The sequence below is a fragment of the Petaurus breviceps genome, unplaced genomic scaffold (assembly GCF_028583685.1).
Source record: "Petaurus breviceps papuanus isolate PSGF00001 unplaced genomic scaffold, PetGlider_PUasm1.0 118, whole genome shotgun sequence".
NCBI classification, from domain to species: domain Eukaryota; kingdom Metazoa; phylum Chordata; class Mammalia; order Diprotodontia; family Petauridae; genus Petaurus; species Petaurus breviceps.
Genome location: NW_027185616.1, coordinates 890,549 through 911,930, shown reverse-complemented (window position 1 = coordinate 911,930; position 21,382 = coordinate 890,549).

Genomic DNA, 21,382 nt, shown 5'->3' with positions numbered 1-21,382 from the left:
AGGATGTTCAGGTTAAGAGACTAATAGGTCTGTATAAACACAGAAACAGGGAATTGTACAGTATGGGTGAATCAGATGGGCTAGTAATGCTCTCTTTAAATGATCTAAGTCATAGTCCTAAGAAGGTATTTTAAAGTCTAAGCTTTGTTTACTACTACTCTGAGATGACAGATTGAATAAACAGTCTAGAACCTGACAAGTTAACATGTCCTGCTTCTTTCACCTCTCATATCTAATCAATTACCAAGTCCTATCTAGCCAGGCAATCAATAGGGACTCAATTCAATAGATACAAGCACCTACTATGTGCCAAGGACTACGTTAAGCACTACTGTGAGAGCATCTCATCTTTCCTCTCCTCTTATGAGTCCTTATTACTTCCCATTTATTTTGATAACCTCCTCACAGTTATTCATCCTTCCGCTCTTTGCTTCCTCCAATCCATCTTTTATATTACTGCCCAACACATCTTATTCTATGCATAGATATAATCATGACATGCCCCCCTGCTCAAAAAAAAATTCTAGTGACTCCCTATTGCCTATTAGTTTCAAACTCTATTTCCTGGCATCCCTGACCTTCTATTATCTGGTACAAGAAACTTGCTATTTCTGTTTTATCTCATATGACTCCCCTCTAAATAATCTATTATTCTAGCCAAATTACACTGCACACTATGATATTTCTCACCTCCGGGGTCTCTATGCTGTTCCCTTTGCCTTAAGGAAAGTGGTGCAAAGGAGAGCAGATTCAAATTTGGCTTCTGCTACTTACCGGATATATAACCATGTGTCAGTTTCCTCTTTTGTAAAATGAAAGGGCTGGATAAAATAATCCCTAGGGTCCTTTCCAGATCTAAATCCTATTAATGTCCTACCTCTCATGATCTGCTAAGTTCCTATACATCCTTCTAATTTATGTAGACATCCTTTAACTCATATATACAACCTTTAAAACACACACATATCCTTTAACTCATATATCTATATATATACATACATATATGTATATATCCTTTTATCCATACATGACTTCTTCCACGAGGCTTCCCTCATTATATGTGTCATAATTATCTGCTTCTGACTTCATCAAGCACTTTGATTGTACATCTCAATGGCCTGATCATGTATTATTACAGATGATTATTATTGTAATGACTGTTACTGTTATTGCCATCAAACCAGAGAATATGCATTACTTGGTTTTCAAAGAAATGAAGAATTCAGAATCATAAGACTGGAAACAACTTCAGGGGTCATATAATTCAACTTCTCAACCCAAACGAAGAAATCTATCTATGCAACATAGCTCATCAAGTCTTGACGTGAATTTCTCTCTTATGGTGAGGAGATCACAACCACAGAGGGGAGTTCGTTTTATTTTTTATGATACCTGATGAAGGATCTATGGTTAGGTCAATGCAGGGAGATCTCGGTGTGGGGAGTCTCTCTAAAACCGGACTTATACATGATCTTCAGTAAACACTAGGGACTTCTTTGAGACACAAAGAGGTCAGATGACTTTGTTTAACAGCTAGAAAGAGTCAGAGACAGGATTCCTGACTGTAAGCCTAGTACCCTGGCCACTAGTCCAGTGTCCCAGTGGGTTTGGATTTCGGTGTGGATGTGTTATTATAATGTCATTTATTTAAGTCCTTTAAGATTTACAAAGTGCTTTCCTAACAACAACATTATAAAATAGGGAGAGAGACAGAGAGAGAGACAGAGAGAGAGAGAGAGAGAGAGAGAGAGAGAGAGAGACAGACAGACAGACAGACAGAGAGAGAGACAGACAGACAGACAGAGAGAGAGACAGAGAGACAGAGACAGAGAGGGAGATAGAGAGAGAGGAGGAAGGGAAATAGTCATTTCTTAATTATCTGCTACACACCATTAACCATGGTAAGCACTCTACAGATATTATTTCATTTGATCCTTACAACAACCCTGTGAGGTAGGTGCTGTTATTATCCCCATTTAAGAGTTGAGGATACTGAGGGAGAAAGAGGTTAATTGACTTGCCCAGGGTCATATAACTAGTGTGTTAGCCTGGGTTTTAACTCAGGTCTTCCTGAGAAGGTCCAATTTCTATCCAGTGTGCCACCTAGCAGATAGGGCCTAGAGGCAGATGGTAGGGAAGAGGAGATTACAAAGAAAAATAATACATAGGCTATCTTTTCTAAGGACTTATGGTCTAGGAAGTTTTTTGGTTCACTTGTGTAATTGTTTCAGTCGAGTCTAACTCTTCATGACCCCAGTTGGAATTTTCTTGGTAAAGATACTAGAGTGGTTTGCCACTTTCTTTTTCAGCCCATTTTACAAATAAGGAAATTAAGACAAATAGAGTTAAGTGACTTGCAGAGGGCTAGGTATCTGAGGTCAGATATGAACAAAGAAAGATGAGTCTTCCTGACAGTAGACCCAGCCCTATGGCACCACCTGGTTCCCTGTTGCTGGTTCACAGGACTCTGTATTTTGCATATTGTGAAGAAACATTTTCTAACTGTATAATTGAATGACTGAATTTTGGATCATATCATCATAGGATCAGGGATTCAGATCTAAAGTGGACATCGTTGAGTCTAGCTGTTATTTTACAGGTGAGGAAACTGAGGTTCAGAGAGGACCATAAATATTAGGGGTAAAAGGAATTTGTTTTAAGCATTTAGTGCAACTCTCTCATTTTAAGGAAGAACTGAGGCAAAGCAGTTTGCCTAAGAGTTACACAGGAAGTACATGTCTTAGAATGGATTTGTATCCAGGTCACCCTGACTTTAGGTTTAGAAATCTTTCTACCACCATGCTGCTTTTCATAGATTAAGTGACCTGCCTAGAATTATAGAAATACAATTATCCCTTCTACATCATGACTTTCCCCATCATGGTTTCAATATATAAGAAATGAAATGGGAACTTGGGGGGGGGGAGTTTTGTGGAAGCCACAGACAACATGCAAAGGCCAGCATAGGATACAAAAAAGTTCAGAAACTCAGAAATGCATAAAATATATGCATAATATTACATAATATGAACATATATTATCTTCAAATACTATGATAATTCCAACTTCTTCTCTGGTACAAAGGGAAGACCAAAATATTTTACACAGATTTTCCAGATCATGGGGGGCACTAAGCCCACCCCCACAATGTACCAAATATGTGAAGTGGGATTTGAACCCAGGTCTTTCTGACTCCAAGTACAGTGTTCTATCTGCTATGTTACACTGCCTCTCACTAAAAGCAACTGGGAGAATTAATGGGAAAGCAGCAAAGGATCCTTATAAATTGGGTATTAGATGAGGAGAAACAGCTACTGGGGAAATCAAGGAAAGTCTGCACTTAGTTGATGATTTGGAACCCAGGAATGCTGGCTGACTAGGTGGGTGTGAGTCCACTGTGCTGGGAAAATTACCCACCCCAAAAGGCTTCTCTCAGGGATGTAGCTGCAGTAAGTGTACCCCCTATAAATAGTAGTTCTAAGCTGCTCATCCATTGTTCAGTCACATGTGACTCTTTGTGACCCCATTTGTGGTTTTCTTAGCAAAGATATCAGAGTCGTTTGTCATGTCCTTCTCCATGTTGATTTTAAAGATGAGGAACTGAGGCAAACAGGGTTAAGTGTCTTGCCTGAGGTCACACAGCTAGTAAGTACCTGAGGCCAAAATTCAACTCATGGGTGTTCTTGACTTCAAGCCCCACACTGTACCCAGTTGTAGTGGCAACCACACTGCCATACCCAGGATGGCTGCTAACATAGGTTTCTAGATCTGCTTTGCTAGGAAAGATAGCTTTTAACAATCTTTTTATTATTTTTTTTAATTTTAATTTTTTTCCTTTTTGGAGGGGGAGAAGGTAGGGCAATTGGGGTTAAGTGACTTTCCCAAAGTTACATGGCTAGTTTTGTGTTAAGTGTCTGAGGCCAGATTTGAACTCAGGTCTTCCTGGCTCCAGGGCTGGTGCTCTATTCACTGTACCATCTAGCTGCCCAACAATCTTTTAAAATTACTTTCACTAGTTTAGGGAAAAAGTCAGCACCCTGAACTTCAGAGAAAATACAAATGAAGTAAATACAAGCAGGGAAATAAAGACCAACAGACAGGGCTCTGATGGTCTGAATCAACTATACACTTTACATACATTGCTGGATGAGGAGAGTCTTTACATCTGAGCAGTCAGGGAGCTCAGAACATAAGACCACTCAGAATCTTGACCAGGGAATCACAAGAACCTTCTCATAAGTGAGCCTCCAAAGCAAAATACCAACTCAGAGTATATATACACTTCTCAGAGCCAGAGGATATTACACCTCTCCTGACTCAGTGCCTTATTAGAAATTAGCAAAAGGTGTGAAAGCCTTCTTACAAGCAAGCATCCCCTAAGCAAATTTCCTTTAACAGGCTCCATGGGGAGGTCTATTAATGGGAGGGGAAGATCTTAAATCCCATTAACATTACACCACTGCACCAGCTGCTCATCAAGGGACACATGGAAAAAGAGGGTAAAGAAAAATATCACAGAAGCTGGATGCTTTGAAGGAGAAGACAGGGAGAATTCAAGAGCCAGTTGAGATTTTCCTACTAAAAGTGATGTGAAACAAGGTCAAGCAGAGACAATTATCACCTATGTTCTAAGTATCAGTTGAGTCCAAGCTACAGCATCAAGGTCAAAAAAGCGAAACACAAAGTAGCTATTAGACAGTTATTAGATTAGTTATTAGGCCCACTTTTCTCCCCAAATTTGGTTTGTACAAAATCCAAATGTAGCCTTGTGATCAGGAGGCTCTTACTAAGAAAACACCAGTGAAAAGGATGAGAAAAATGACAGAAAGAACTTTCACAATAAATATATTTTATGGGGTCATTTTGTTTGTAGTATCTAGCTCTCAGGGAGAGAGGCACTGTGGAGGAGTGGATTAAGAGTTTGCCTTGAAGTCATAAATAAAGATAATAGCAACAATAATAATAAAAATAGCATTTCTATAAGGTTTTAAGGTTTGCAGGGCATTCTACATATGTTATTTCAGTTGATTCCCTTAAGAATCCTGCCAAGTAAGGGCTATTATTTTTCCCACTTTGTAGCTAAGGAAACTGAGGCTGAGAGAGCTTAAGTCCTTATGGTCACACAGCCAGCAAATGTCTGAGGGAGAATTAGAACTCAGGTCTTCCAAGACTACAAGTGCAGCACTCTATCTGCTGCACCACATTGTTGCTGTTCATCCTTTGTTCTCCAAGAGGATTAATGACATTAGGCATGTGATGTGAATGAGGTTTAAGTGAGGCAGGGCTGTGCAAAGCCATCAGCCCCACTCTCTCCTTCAGAGTCACTGGTGTCCTGTAGAAAGACATAGGTCAGGATAACTGGAGCCCAGGATGCAGAAAGAGAAGCCAAAGTCCTTCCCAGGTCTCAGTTTGTCTGAGGAAATGCCCATTCAGGGAAATGTAGTAGTTGTATCCCTAGGCAAATTACTTAACCTCTCAGTGTTTGAGATAATTCTCTTAGAAGGTATAAAGAAAATGCTGATTTGCAATAATAAATTACATTTCCTCACTGAGATCTCCTTATACTAATGAGAACACAAATCTGTTCTATATTTAGGGTCAAGATGCATACTATCTGTATGACTTTGGGCAAGTCATTGAACATCTTGGTACCTCTCCGCAAATATGGAATATTTTGAGTCGCAGAACAGCTAGATATTTACATGTGTAGAGAGGATTTCCTTGATTTCCCTCAACCAATAAAAACAGATATCCTAGAAAATAATTTTCATTGTGTGTATATGCATGTCTTATATATGTGTTTATATATATACACACACATATATACATATGTGTATATACACACACATACACACAGTCCTTAAGGGTAGGGAAGTTTTCATTCTTGAATTTTTAACCCCCACCTCCCTAGTACAATACTTGGCATATAATCCTGCTTAGTGAACACTTAATGAATTAAACTTTACTGAATTTTCCCCTTTTGCAAATCATCTCATTTTAAGAGAAGTGATCTATACAAAGGGACACGTAGCTTATAATCAGATCTGTACAATTGGTAAGGAGGGATTTTCTAAGACTTTAATTTGAAGGGCAAATGCTAGTCTGCCTTGATAGGGTAGTTTCATGATGTCATTGTTCCCTATATTGCTGGGGGATGTCCAGTCCTGTAATGGCAAGCAAAGAAGTTAGTTAACATCTTGTTTCAGGTATTTAGTTGATACCTTGTTTCAGTTCTTGCCTGTATCAAGTCTTTTTTGAGAAGCAGAACTTGTGAATCCCACAACCTATGAACCCTAAAACTTGTGAATTCCTGCTGCTGAAACAACAAGGGAGGAGGTAATGACCATATGTAACGAGAGGCCCAGGCTGGAGAGGGCAGAACTGAGAAGAGAGAAGAACTCTTATGGTAGCAGAGTTAAGAAGGAGAAAACTGATGGTATCCCAGCTCTCTATGTTTGTCTGTTCTGTCTGGGTTGATGTTTGTTTGTGATACTTTCTAGAGTAGCCCTAGGACCTTAATGGAAGCCCTGATAGAGGATTTTTTGGTTATCTGTTTACAGAAGTCCCGGAGGAGGGTTTTGGAGAACTGTACTGATGATTTGTACTCACCTCTTGGACCTTGTTTGTGGGTCTGTGTTGATTTCTAGGTTGATGATTTGTGTTGACCTCTTGGACCTTGTTTGTAGGTCTCTGTTGATTTCACAGGCAGATAGTGAATTGATGCTGCTGTCAGCAATGTGCATGAATCTTGTTTTGGCTCTGTTAAGCTTTATATTTCCAGAAATAGGAACTGTGAAGGACTTGAGGTGGACTGGACACTGTGAGCTTCAATTTGGAATGGGAACTGGACAAGGAACCGGACGAGGAGCTGAGAGCTGTTTGCCTTTGAATCCAGGTAACATTTGGGTAGATTCGGGCAGGAGCTGGCACCATGGAAGAGGAACCATGGAATCTGAGAGCCAGCCTGGAGTCAAGATAAAAAGACCTCTTCTGGGGTATTTAATGCAAACTGAGATCATGATTTACTGTGGCCTGGGGGTAGGAGGACTTTGTACTCTGTATCCTGTATCTCTTCAGAATGATTGAATTAAGGATGATTATTAATTAATTAATGATTGAATTAAGGATGATTAATCTCCAATTAAGAAGAAAGACTTTTTGACTGAGATATTAAGACAATGTGACCTAGGGGTGGAGAGCTCTGACCTTTGTACTTTGTGTCCCTTAAGGAGGCTTGCTTCCTAAGGATGATTGAGTTAAGGACTTACTGAATGATATCTTTTGTTTAAAAATATGTGGCCACTTTGGTGAAAATTATGTGGCCACTTTAGTGATAACATGTTACATCATAACATTGTGAATGCTGTACTTTGATTTCTATCAATGTTTTGTCTTAGTTTATTACTGAATAAATAGAGAGTTCACTATACTATGTAATCAGAATCTTGAAGCTGTTCACAGCAGCAGTCCTCTGGAAAGCTGCTGGTGCTTGGCTTTACAAGTCCAATCCTATCCCTATCCTCCCCTAGGTAAGTAAACTTAATGGTTTGTTATTTTAGTAATTTTTTAAACATATAAAATGCCACTTGAAACTCACTGTGTCTTTGACAATGGAAACAAAAGGTACAACACACCCAGGTCCTCAGAGAAAATAATTTTGCTCTGTTACCATGTTACCTAATAGCAGCCTTAATGCCATTAACAGCACATATTTATTTAGTGCTTTCATTTTTGCAAAGAGCTTTAGATATATTATCTGATTTGATTCTTGCAACAGTCCTGTGCAGCAGGTGCTATTATTATCACTATCTTACCAAAAAGGAAACTAAGTTGGATAAAGTTTAAGAGACCTTTTCAGAGTCACACAGTGAATAAATTTTTGAAGTAGGATTTGAACTCAGGTCTTTGCAAACCTTAAAGTGTTACATGCTATCATTGTTGAGTCATTTTTCAGTAATGTCTGACTATCTGCAACCCCATTTGCAGTTTTCTTGGCAAAGAGACTGGAGTGGTTTGCCATTTCCTTCTCCAAGTCATTTTACAGATAAGAAAACCAAAGTAAATAGGGTTAAGTGACTTGCCCAGGGTCACAAAGTTAGTAAGTTTCTAAGGCAGGATTTGAACTCAGGTCTTCCTAACTCTTAACTAGCTAAACAATCTTTTGACCAGCAAAGTTATTATGCTAGGAGGTATAGAGATAACAGAGGTCTAGCCTGCAACATTGGAGAATTATTGCTTCCTTTATGCAGTCACTCCAGTGAGTCTTCATGTGTTTTGGATCAAGTCTTGGATTTGGAGTCAGGAAGAGCACGGATTCTGATTGCTGTGTGTCTGTGGACAAACCAGTTAATGTCTGTGAGCCATAGTTTCCTCATTTGTAAAGTGTGAAAAATGCTGGTACTGCCTTCCTCACAAAGGTTAGTGTGAGGTTCAAAAGAGATAATTCAACGGAATTATTTTTGCTGAATTTATGGTGTTACATAAACACAAGATTTATTGTAAAGACCATAAATACCAAATGGCTATTAAGTAGATACTTTGAATGTTTCTGTTATTGAACCTGGTATATTTTCCCAGTACATAGGATTTTAAAACTCAGCTCAAGTATCACCCTTGACATTAAGCCTTTGGCAGTTCTCCCAGCTATTAGTCCCTTTTCTCTCAAAAGTGCCTTATATCAGGGCAGCTAGGTGGCACAGTGAATATAATGCTGACCCTGGAGTCAGGAGGACCTGAGTTCAAATGTGGCTTCAGACACTTGGCATACTTACTAGTTGTGTGACCTTGGGCAAATCACTTAACCCTAGTTGCCCTCCCTTACACCCTCAAAAAATAATAATTCTAATAAATTGAAAAAAATATTTAAAAATGGATTTTATATCATCATTGTTATCACCACTGTCATTGTCATTTATACAGAACTTCAAGGTCTGCAAAGTGGTCTACATATATTATTTCATTCAGTCTTCACAACAATCTTATAAGGTAATTGCTTTATTTTAGAGGTGAGGAAACCGAGGCTGCAAAAGTCTGAGTGACTTATTCAGGGTTACAAAGCTATTAAGTGTCTAAGGGAGCAGTTGAATTTTATTTTGATTGATTTAGACTTATGTATTTTGGGGACAGCTAGGTGGCACAGTGAATAGAGCACCAGCCCTGAAGTCAGGAGGACCTGAATTCAAATCTAGCCTTAGACACTTGAAACTTAACTAGTTGTGTGACGTTGGGTAAGTCACTTAACCCCAATTACCCTGCCTTCCCCCCTCAAAAAAAAGAAAATTATGTATTTTGTTATGTGCTATATTTACAACTATATGCCAACATGTTTTCTCCACTCAAAAAAAATAACCTCTTTAATTGAGGTATTGTATACATTTTTTTTGTCTTCTATTCTCAGTGCCTGGAACATAGTAACCATTTAATCAGTGTTTTTGATTGATTCATCTAAAACACTGCCACAGACCCAGCTATACTCTGGGTCTGGCACGAAAGTCCTATGACCTCAATTGCAGTGGTAAGGACCCACTTTGGTCTAAAGCAGGGGTGGGGAACCTGTGTTCTTGGGGCCACATGTGGCCTTCTAGATCCTCAAGTGCAGCCTTTTGACCGAATTCACATTTTATTTGTTATATAAATTTATTTTTGTAAAATTTAGATTTAGTCACAAGACCACACTTAAGGATCTAGAAGGCCACATGTGCCCTCAAGGCCGCAAGTCCTTGATCCATAGTCTAGAGTCATAGCTTCTCAGGAAGATGGATCCATGTAGTACAAATGAGTGGAGAGCACATAGAGATAGAGCAGCATGCACAATTAATTTTCATTTCATTTCCTAATGTACAAATTTGGAAAGACACAGTCTGGTCAACATGGTGTCAGGGGTGAGAATGTTGGACTTGGAGACCAGGAACTAAATCCTGGCACTACCACTGTGGCAGCTGTGTGGGCCTGAGAGTGGAGATTTTAAGGCACTAAAAAACCAATGTGAGTCAGCAAGGTAGTATGGCAGCCAAAAGAGCTAATGAGAACTTGGGCTGGATTAAGAGAGGGAATGAGATGGTAAGGATCACTCTGTCTGCTAACATCCACAGAGTATTGTGTACATTTCTTGGTGCTACAGTCTGAAAAGGAAATTATTAAGCTGCAGAGCATCCATTCAAGGTCAGCCAGGATAGTGAAAAGCCTAGAGTCCTTCTGAAATGAGTAAAGACAGAAACTGGGCATGTTTAAGCTGTAGAAGAAAAGATTCAGGGAGGATATGACACCTGTCTTCAAGTATTTGTTCTAATTTGATCCCAGAGGAAAGATCCAGAAACAATGGATGGAAATACCAAAGAGGAAAATGTTGGCTTGATGTTGGAAAACACTTCCAAAAAATTGGAGCTGTCCAAAAGTGCCTCAGGAGGTAGTGAGGTTCCCCTTGTTGGAAGTCTCTGAGCAAAGGCCAGATGACACTTGTCACATGTGTTAGTGGCAGGTTGGTGGAGTGTATGGACTCCTGGTCCTGGAATCAGCAAGATCTAAGTCAGAATGCTGCCCCAGAAACTGAAGGAACCTGGAGAAATCCTTTCATCTCCCTCAGCTTTAGTTTCCTCATGTGTAATATGAGACTAATAATATCACTTCCCTAATGAATCCCTGAGGTGGTGCAGTGGATGGAATACTCAGTCTGAAGTCAGGAAGACTTCCTCGTGAGTTCAAATCTGACCTCAGACACTAGCAGTGTGACCCTGGGCAAGTCATTTAATCCTATTTGCCTCAGTTTCCTCAACTGTAAGATGAGTTGGAGAAGTAAATGGAAAACTATTCCAGTATCTTTGCCAAACACAAACACACACCCACACAACCTCAGATGGCATCACAGAGAGTTGAACATGACTGAACAACAACAAAGGATCATTGTGAATACCAAATGAAATAATATATGTAAAATGCTTTGTAAACCTAAAAATGTTACATAACCATTAGGTAATAATGATGATGGTGGTAACAGTAGTGATTCCCTCTGGGTATGGGTTAAACTAGATATCCACTGAGGTCCCTTCCATCTGTAAAATTCTGTGTCTTGTTGAGGAAAGGAGGCAAAGGGCCAGGATGGGGAGTCTTCCATCTATACCAAAACAACGACCTCCATCTAGGCCAGCACAAGGCAACTCCCCTCCTGACACTAGCCTGATCCCTCATCTCTTATGTGGAGAACCTCTGTCATGAAGAACAACCTTCCCTTTGACCTTGGGACCCTCGTATCTCCTGCTGAGTCTGTCCCTTGAGGGAAGAGGAAGAGGAAAATCAGTGGGGAATCAGGACTTCCTTCTGCTATGTAGATTCAGCTTCCATCTCATACTGTGCCCTTTCCTAGCTACTCTCCAGCCTTCGAAGGGAAGGGGGATACTGAAGTGGGACTTCCTTCTGATGAGTTTTGAATGGCATATTTTCAAGGTTCCCCCTTGAGAGAATCTGTACTCTACTCATCTTTGGAACTACAAATAGCCCATGACCTTGACAATGGCCTTGTCCAGCAGTTCATCCATGTGGACAACTTGGCAAAGGTTTAGGTAAGTTAGCTCTATTCTGGGGCATTAAAAATTCTTAACTTGAAGAAAAACAAAAAAAACAAATACAAACCAATGCTGGGTGGCTAGGTGGCACAGTGAACAGAGCATTAGCTCTGGAGTCAGGAGGACCTGAGTTCAAATCCAGCCTCAGACACTTAACGCAGAACTAACAAGTCACTTAACCCCTGCCTTCCTCCCTCCAAAAAGAAAAAAGAAAAAGAAATTCCTAACCTGCCTCAAGATGTACCTGTGCAAGATGATACTTTCTACAAGCCCACAACACTTGCATTCAAGTCTATGTCTGACTTACAGTGGCTGTGTGACCTTGGGCAAGTTACTTAACCTTGCAAGGTTCTAGGCAACTCTCTTAAGCACCTCAGGTTGCAGAAAAGATGGTGACCTACACTGGTAGAGGAAGTTTCCTTAGCCAGGATCTCTCTTCCACAATAAAATAATGCATCTGGTCCCTATGCCAATCCTTCAAAATTTACAGAGGAATTCAGCATATATGTCATTAAATCTGGCACAGGTTCATGCTATTAATTAATCAATAAACAAACATTTATTTAGTACCTACCATGTTCCAGGCACTGTGCTCGATGCTGTGGAAATACAGAGATATGGGTGTGTGTTTGGGTATGTATACACACATACATGTATATATGTGTGTGTGTGTCTATAATCTAGTCTAATTTATATATGGAAACTAAAGACTGGAGAAGTTAAGTAAATCACCCAAATTTACAGTTTGTTAGTGAAGTAGCTGAGATTAAAACAGGTTTTCTGATTCTCAGGCCTCTACTTTTCCCATGGCACTTCTCTAACTTGATACAGAAATGAACGTAAAGCAAAATGCATGCCAGAGAAAATGATTTAGAAAACAATGTTTTCTTGGTTTTAGAAATTCCAGTTATATTCTAGCCATCTTTATAGGTCAAGATATTCCTTCCCGTAGAAGAATTTGCATGTTTGCTACAAAGATTATTTTATAGTATGTAATGGTAAAGTCTCATTCATTCATTTTTAAATAATATTTCATTTTTCCTAATTACATGAAGAAACAATTTTAACATTTTAAAAAAATTTTGAGTTTCACCATTCATTCATATAAAAACAGCTAAAGGACACCTGTGCTATGCAAAGCACCTGGGATACTTATAATAGGAGTGGGACTCAAAGAGCAATAAAGCACAATCTCTTCCACCAAGTAGTTTATCAGCAGCATAGAAAGATAAGACACAAGCATGAGGCCTGGAGGAGACCTGGGCTGGAATCTTATCTCCACCGCTGACTACCTGGGGGACCCTGGGCAAACCATGCTCCTTCTCTGCCTTGTAGTTTCTTCCTTTGTAAAGTTAGAGGGATCTTTAAGGGCCCTTCCAGCTATGTGTGATCCAATGTGTGTTTATGTATACACATATATGTACACATACATATACACACATGTATGTGTATATATGTTTGTGTGCATGCATGTATGCATTGTGTGTGTGTGTGTGTGTGTGTGTGTATAGCTGCTAGGTGGCACAGTAGATAGAGTTTGGGGCCTGGAATCAGAAAGACTCATTTTCCTGAGTTCAAACATGGCCTTAGACACTTACCAGCTGTATGACCCCTGCTTGCCTCAGTTTTCTCATCTGTAAAATGAGCTAGGGAAAGAAATGGAAAATCACTTCAGTGTCTCTGCCAAAAAAAATTTCAAATGAAATCACAAAGAGTTGGACATGACTGAAAAATGACTGCAAAAAGGGATCTCTCTCTATGTATATGTATGTATAATATATACATGTATGTATACATATGTGTATATGAAGATAGTATAAATATGAACATGTGTGTATATACAGATACATACACATATATGAAAAAATAGAGAGAATTAGTTAGAAGTGGATGGGACCTCAGAGGTCACTGAGTCCAAGCTCCTCATTTTCAGAGGACAGGGGGAAAAAGACTTTATGGAGGAAGTGTCATCTTTTTCTTCTTTTTTATTTCTGGTTTTGCTGATTTTTTAAAAAATCTGTTTTATTTTTTGTTATAGGAATGGTTCCCTGGAAAGGATAGGGGGAGGAATATATTGATAAATGTAAGTAATGAAAAAACATAAAGCATCAATAATTTTTTTTTAAAAGAAAAAGCTTTCAGTGGCTCTCTTTTGCTTACTAAGTAACATTCAAATCCCTTACTCTCTGGCATTTCAGGCCCTCCCTTATCTGGCACCATTCTGCTTTTCCAACTATTTCCTATTATTTCTTCTTGCACACTTATGCTACAAAAAAAAAAAACTGGACTCTCCTGAATCTGACCTGTGCTCTCCATCTGTGTACTTCTGGCTCACACTATTTCCAAACCCTGGAAATGTTCTCCTTCTTCTACCGAATAAGAAAGTGTCATCTTAATGAGCATTGACTGGGTAAGATTTTGAAAAGCAGAGATGATAAGAATGGGTAGGATTATGATAGACCAAGATGGGAAGTGGGTCAGTCAACTGATGAAGGACCAGATGAGCAAAGGCACATGGGCCAAAGAGTACGAGAAGTAGAGCATGGTGAGCATGGTGAGATCAAGCCAGAAAGGAAGATTGTGTAGGTAGATTGCGCAAGGCTTTGAATTCCAGACCAAAGACCACAGACTTTTTTTTAGGCATAGGAAGCCAATGATACTTTTTGAGCAGACAAGTCATGGGAACTGTTGATTCCTACTCAAGGCACACAGAAAACACATTGCGCTAAGTATCAGTGATGACTTCTTCATTGTTCAAAGAGCTGTTTAACTTCAATTATTTTCCAGTTTCCACCAGCATCTAAAGGTTTTACAAATGGCCAGGGATTCCCCTAATCCTGTGCTCAAAAGCAGCAGCACAAATTGTTACAGAGAGTACACTTAATTATTTTTAGTAGAGTATAACCTGGGGATGTGCCAATCACAGAGCATAAAATACCCCCAACACAGGGAACTATCTTCCAACTTATGGCTACCTTGGAAACAAATCCTGTTGGCTCGCTCTTCTCCCCATTCAGATCATTAAAGCTGCATTGCTTGCCTAGTGAATTCTTTAAATGAAGGAATAAATTGTTATGTGTTAGGGTTCATAAAGAAGAGATATAACCTTCAGAACTAAGGAAATCTGTCTGCGTTGGACCACAGCTGGAGTGCTGTGTGCAATTTTGGGCAGACACTGATAAGCTAGAGACAGAAGGGGTAGCTAGATTTCACAACGGAGAGAGCACTGGACCTGGAGTCAGGAAGACCTGAGTTTAAATCCACCCTCTGACACTTAATAGCTGTGTGACCCTGGGCAAGTCACTTAACCCTGTTTGCCTTAGCTTCCTCATCTGTAAAATGAGCTGAAGAAAGAAATGGCAAATTACTCCATTAGCTCTGCCAGGAAAACCCCAAAAGGGGTCACAAAGGTTCAGGACACAACTGAAATAAATGAACAACAACAAAGCCCTAGGTTCACAGATCTGGAACTAGAAAGATCCTCAGGGGCCATTTAGTTTCATCTCCCTTTATAGATCAAGAAAAGGAGGCCCATCAAGGTTAAGAAATTACTCAAACTCACCTAGGTAATAAGTCTCAGAGGCAAGATTTGAACCCAGGTTCTCTGAGTCTGGTGCCAGCATTTAGAGTAGAGCAATTAGAAAGATGAAGGACCTCCAGATAATGCCATATAAGGATTGGTTGAAGGAACTGGACATGTTTACCATGTGTAGCAATGCTGAGTCTGGGTCTTGCTCTGAAGCCACTGCTGAATTAGGAATCAAGAGAGCTGGCTTCTGGTCCTGTCTCATTTACTAACGGTATGATAAATCATTTGCCCACCCAGACCCTTAGTTTCCTCATCTGCAAAATAATTATAATAACAATCCTTTCCTTGCCATGGTACACAGACATGCAGTGAGGCACTGGTGAGATAAGCAGGTAAATGTGCTTTGAAAACCCTAAAGAACTATAAACTTGGTAAGTTGTGGTAATTATTAACATGAGTATGAAACAGTGGAAATGTCACTTTATTTGGAGTCAAGAGGATATGGGTGTGAATCCTGATACTACTGTATGACACCTCAAGGATCTCCTACCAGGCAATTTCCTTCTCTGGTCAAATGAGGAAGTTGAAATAGATGCCAACATCTTTTCTAGCTCACTCCTAAGAAATAATAACAATAATACTATGTCAATATTTTTATATTGGAAGGTAACATGAAATAATGAATAGAAAGTCAGGTTTAGAAGTCAAGATCACAGTTCAATCTCACCTCTGATACAACTAGATGCATGATCTTGAGCAAGTCACTTAACTTCTTTGAGCTTCAGTTTCCTCATTTGTAAAATGAGACTAATAATTACAACTATCCCCCAGGGTTACTGTGGAGGTCAAATTAGATCCCATGTGTAAAGTGCTTTGCAAATCTTAAGGTGCTATATAAATTCTAGCTATTTGTTTTTATTATTACAACTTATTAATATTTTATTATGTTATAAATATTTATTATTGTTTTTATTAAATTCTCAGTGATCCAGGCACCTGTAAATTTTAAGTTAAAAAGGAATTGCTGGTCAACACTTGTTGAGGAATCTCTAGTATTTCCCTACACTAATGAAATCACAGGTTCAGACCCTACCTACCCCCAATCAAAAAAAAAAAAAGGAAAAAGCATACAGCTCACTCTCATCTGTTTTGTAAAATAGAGAAATGAAAGTAAGTTATTGTTCTTGTATTACCCAAATGAATGAATGGCTTATATAATGAAAACCTATAATAATAATTATAATAATAGCTAGCATTTATATAGCATTGCAAGACTTTCCTAGCACTTTACAAATAGCACCTCATTTTATTCTATTATTATCCCCATTTTACAAATGAGGAAGGTGAAACAAAATTCAGTCACTTGCCCAGGGTCACACAACAATGAAGTATCTGATGCTAGATTTTGAACTGAGGTCTTCCTTACTCCAAATCCAGAGTTCTAACCACTGTATCTCCTAGCTCTAAGACTCACTTTCCCCTTAAAACTATAGAAGCAAATTATTGCACCCAGGGCCAGCCTGAGGCAGAATGGTGATGTATGCAAAAAAAAATGTTTTTTTAACAACACCTGCCTCCATATATCCACCCTTTCTTTTTTTTTTTTTTTTGCCTTTTGGAGGGCATTTGGGGTTAAGTAACTTGCCCAAAGTTACAGGGCTAGTTTTTGTGTATGGGTGTTAAGTGCCTGAGGCCAGAACCGAACTGGGGTCCTCCTCACTCCAGGGCTGGCGCTTTACTCACTGCACCACCTAGCCGCCTCTGCCTACTCTCTTTTCAGTAATTTCTCCTCCTCTCAGTCTAGGCTGAGTTGATTGATACTTCAGCTGATTGGCAGCTATACCCTGTGCAGGCCTACATATACCCAGGCCTGACCTCCACCCTCCACCTCTCTTTACTGTTTTCTTGCCTTCTGTGCTCTCTGAAGTTGTCCTTTGCCTGCTGGATTGGCCTGTTTTCTTCCCATCAGTCTATTGCTTCTCTTGAATAGGGCTCACAAAACACAGCCTCACCTCCCTAGGAAAGGAATTAGCAACTTGCTTACCCTCCCACTTTTCAGTCATCTTACTGCATCATCACTAATTAAACAGCTGCTACAAATGGCAATTTGCTAAATTGTCTCACTGCCTAACTTTTATCAGGGACCAATTTGAGTTTTCAGCTTAAAACTCTTAACCTTACTCTCCCAGCTGGCATTCCACACCAGGCAAAGGGCTGTGAACCCACATTTTATAGGATCTAGAGCTGCAAGGGAGCTAAGAGACCATCTAATCCAACTCTGTCATTTTAAAAGGAGAAAACTTAGGCCCACTGAGGTTAAGTGACCTACCCAAGGTCACACAAGTAGCAAATAAAAGAACTGGGACTCAGGGGTTCTTAATCTTTTTGTGCAGGTCAAGGACCTGAGGGTGAGTTGATAAATGTTTAACAACCGACTCTATCATGAAAAAAAAAAATTATCCACAATACACTTTTCAGTTTAATTGCATTTTTGACATTTTAGCCATCACTTCCTTAAGTTTAGAAAATCAATGAAACAAGACATGATTTATAGCATTTGCTGATTTCTGAGGTGCAAATTCTCCCAGTGAAATTTAGTAATTGGTCTGAAGAAAGTTCGAGTTGGCTCCAGTGTACCCCTCCCTTCATGGACAGCTTTGACAGTCTGGTGAAGTCTACTGACTTCTCAGAATAAAGTCTGTAAATAATGGAAGGAAATGCTAAATTTCAGTTAAAGGTTAGTGAAAATAAAGATACGTTTTTTTCCCCATTCAAATTCACAGACTCCCTGAAATCTTCCTTGGAGCCCAGATTAAGAATCCCTACACTAAAACATTCCTTTATTTCTCCCACTCACTTGCTTATCTTAATTCTATGTTACCGTATAAGTACACCTTGAGCTCCCTTGAGTGTAATACAATCAGAAAGTCCTGAGTCCAAGTACTGCCTCTGATGCATACAAGGTTTTTGACCCTAGGCAAATTATTGAAGCTTTCCATGCCCCAGGCAAACCTCTAAAAGGCTCTAAATTACCTAGAAGCAACATCCCAAAAGCCTCACTCAGGGGGCTTCCACACTAGGAATTCCTCCCTACACTGAATCTTAGTTCCAGAATCTCCCCCCCCCCCCCCCACTCCCCATTCAAAACAACAACAACAAAATCCAGTGTTGAGTCCTGTTATAGGAATTTCACTGTGTTGGGCACTGCTGGGAATATCAGACAAGAGTCTAGTTGGGAGATAAGACATATATACATGAAATAACCAGAGAACAATGCAAGCTTGGCAGGGCCTTAGCATACTTGTAATTCGGTTTCTTATTTTACAGATGAGGAAACTGAGGTCCAAAGAAATGTCTTTTTCTTTTACCCTAAGATTTTCAAGTTTTATTTTTTCCACATATTAGTATTTTATTTTTTCCATTTACAGGTAAAAATAGTTTTCAACATTCACTTTTTTAAGGTTCTGAGTTCCAAAATATTGTCTCCCTCCCTCTCTCTCAGCCCTCCCCTCTTTCCTCCCCAAAGGACAAGCAATCTCATATGGGCTATACATGTACAATCATATTAAGTATAAGAAATGTCTTTTCTAAGGTCATATAGGTAATAAATGGCAGAACCCAAATTAGAACCCAGGTTTTTTATGCCAAATAATTTGTTCCTTCAACTATAGACAATATATTTTAAGGCTAAATTGAGTATATTCAAAAACTGTGTGTTGGAGAAAAGAATCCAGTGAAAGAATTTCAAAGCCTCAAGGAACCTTAAGAATCATCTCCACTCCTCTTGCTTTATAGAGAATATTGAAAACCCAGTGATGTGCTCTGGCTTGCCCAAAATCACATGGAAAATCAGGGTGAAACTGGGACCAAAAGCCATCTCTGTCTGACTTCCAGCTATGCAACAGAAGACCTCATGATGGGAAGAAGCAAAGAACATAAGAACTAAGCAATTGTAGATGCAGTCCTATTAGGGGAGGGAAGTTAAGAGAGTTCAGCATTAATGGCATTTTCCCCAGCCCTCTCCACACCCTATTGAGGTTGGAGGAGGAAGGTGTGGCCTGTGAGATAGGTGCCATAACCTAAGCATGGTAGCCTGGGGATGTTAGGAATGGGCTTATGGCATGAGGCATAGAGGATTGTAAAATAATAGTCACCAGGACAATCATCAATACCGCAATGGGGAGGAAGTGACCACTCCAAAGAGCACCCCTAGATGTTGGCAACCTTGGGTAAAGCTCTGTTTGCCTTAGCCTATTTATGGCTCTATTCTCAGCAATATGCTCCTTCACTATTCCATGCTGCATAGAAATCATTATTTATTGGAACTGTTGGAGGAGTTATAGGAAAATGGGGGGAATGTTTCAAGATGAATGGGAGAGTAGGGATATCCATGTCATATTCACTGGATAGTGGGAGTGAAGAAAGGAATAAACATTTATTAAGCACTTACTATGAGCATGGGACAGTACTTTTGCCTCATTTTACTCCATTTGATCCTTACAATGACCCTGTAAGGTAGGTTATCTACATTTTACAGTTGAGGAAAGTAAGCAGATAGAGGTTACGTGACTTGTCTAGGGTCACATGGCTAGTAAGTGTCTGAGGCTAAATTAGAAATCAGTTCTTCCTGACTCTAGGCCTAACACCCTTTGCATTGGGCTACCTACCTGAAGTATCTGTTGGTAGTAGAAAATACGCAATTCCAAGTACAGTTATCCCTTCCATAACCCAAGGGTTAGGGACACAGCACCCCCAAGATCTGGAAAATCCACGTAAAATTTTTTGGCCCTCCTTACCAGAGAAGTATGAATTATTATGGTATTAAAAGATAAAATATGTTGATATTATGCAATGGTATACATATATCTTATGCATTTCTGAGTTTCTAAACTCTGTCTCATCTGCTAGTCTTTGCATGTTGTCTGTGGCTTCTGCAAAACTCCCCAAAATTCCCATTTAATTTCTTATGCTAGCCCACAATATATTGAAACTAGGATGGGAAGAGTCATGATGTAGGAGGGATAACTGTAGCAGGAAATGAAGTTGAATAGATAGGCTGAGTCAAACTGAATCATTTCTTGGTCCCAGAACTAGATGACAGTAGCAGAGAATAAAATTATACTTTCTTGTGCAATTTTGGGGAAGGTTTTTTCCCCCCAAAATCATTAAATCTTCTTTGTTGCTTTTTATGGGAAAAATGGAACCAGTGTCCAGTTGGGGAGTAGAGACTGGGAACAGGGTAAGAGTTTGTCAGTCAATCAATAAATTTAGTAAGTAAGCATCTATTCTGTACTATGCACCTTGCTAAAAAGAAAAAAAACAAAACAATCTTACCCTCAGGAAGCTTACCTTCTATGGGTAGTGTTAGAGGAATAAAAGTATAACCGAGTATATACAAAATTAATAGGAGAATGTCAGCAGCTGACCACCATCCATAGAATTTATTTCTAAAGGTTCTAGTCTGGATGGATGCTTTGCTTCTTTTCTAATAACCTTCTCACTTCATCTTACCTCCTCCAGGGCAAAAGCTTTTCCTCCTGTTTACATAGAATATCTTTCCCTGCTGTGTGTTTTCCCCAAATGTTTGGTTTTAGTAATGATGCTGCCGAAACCCACCCTACCTCAGAGGTGATGGATTGAGCTCATGGGCAAAGGAGACTTCCTCATCCCAAGAGAGCCCTGACATTGTACACAGCCTCCAGTTTTCACACCAGTAAAGATACTAATAGTACATAATTTAATCATGGGCTTTCAATTAGACTGTGAAGTAAATCATTAAGTCTTGGGTGTTGCTAATTAGGGAAGAAGATGAACTAATGCCCAATTTGACTCAACTCACAAAGATACAAGCCAATAAATTATAATAGGGTACATTTATCTTGCGCATCAGGGTTCATAAAGCACTTTCTTCAAGGCCTTCTAGTACAAAATGATGATCTTAAGTATCATTATCCCCACTTTACGAATGAGCAGAGGACCTGAGAGGAGATGTGACTTATCCATAGTCACACATCAGAGCCAGGACTAGAATGCAGGCCCTTACCTTCCCCCCTGATTCCTTCCCCATCCCAGTCAGTCCAAGAATCCATTCCAAATAGTTGGGTGGTAGAAGATAGTGGGAAGAATCATCCCTACTGGAGTCATTCTCCCTTCTTCCCTTTTCTCTCCAAAGGTGGCACCACGAGTGCTCACAGGATTTGGAATGATGTGGGAGTCAATAACTCCATTTCCTCCCACATGGTGGAAAACCCACAGGCCTTACGATCTGCTCCTGACTCTCACTTCTCTATGTCCC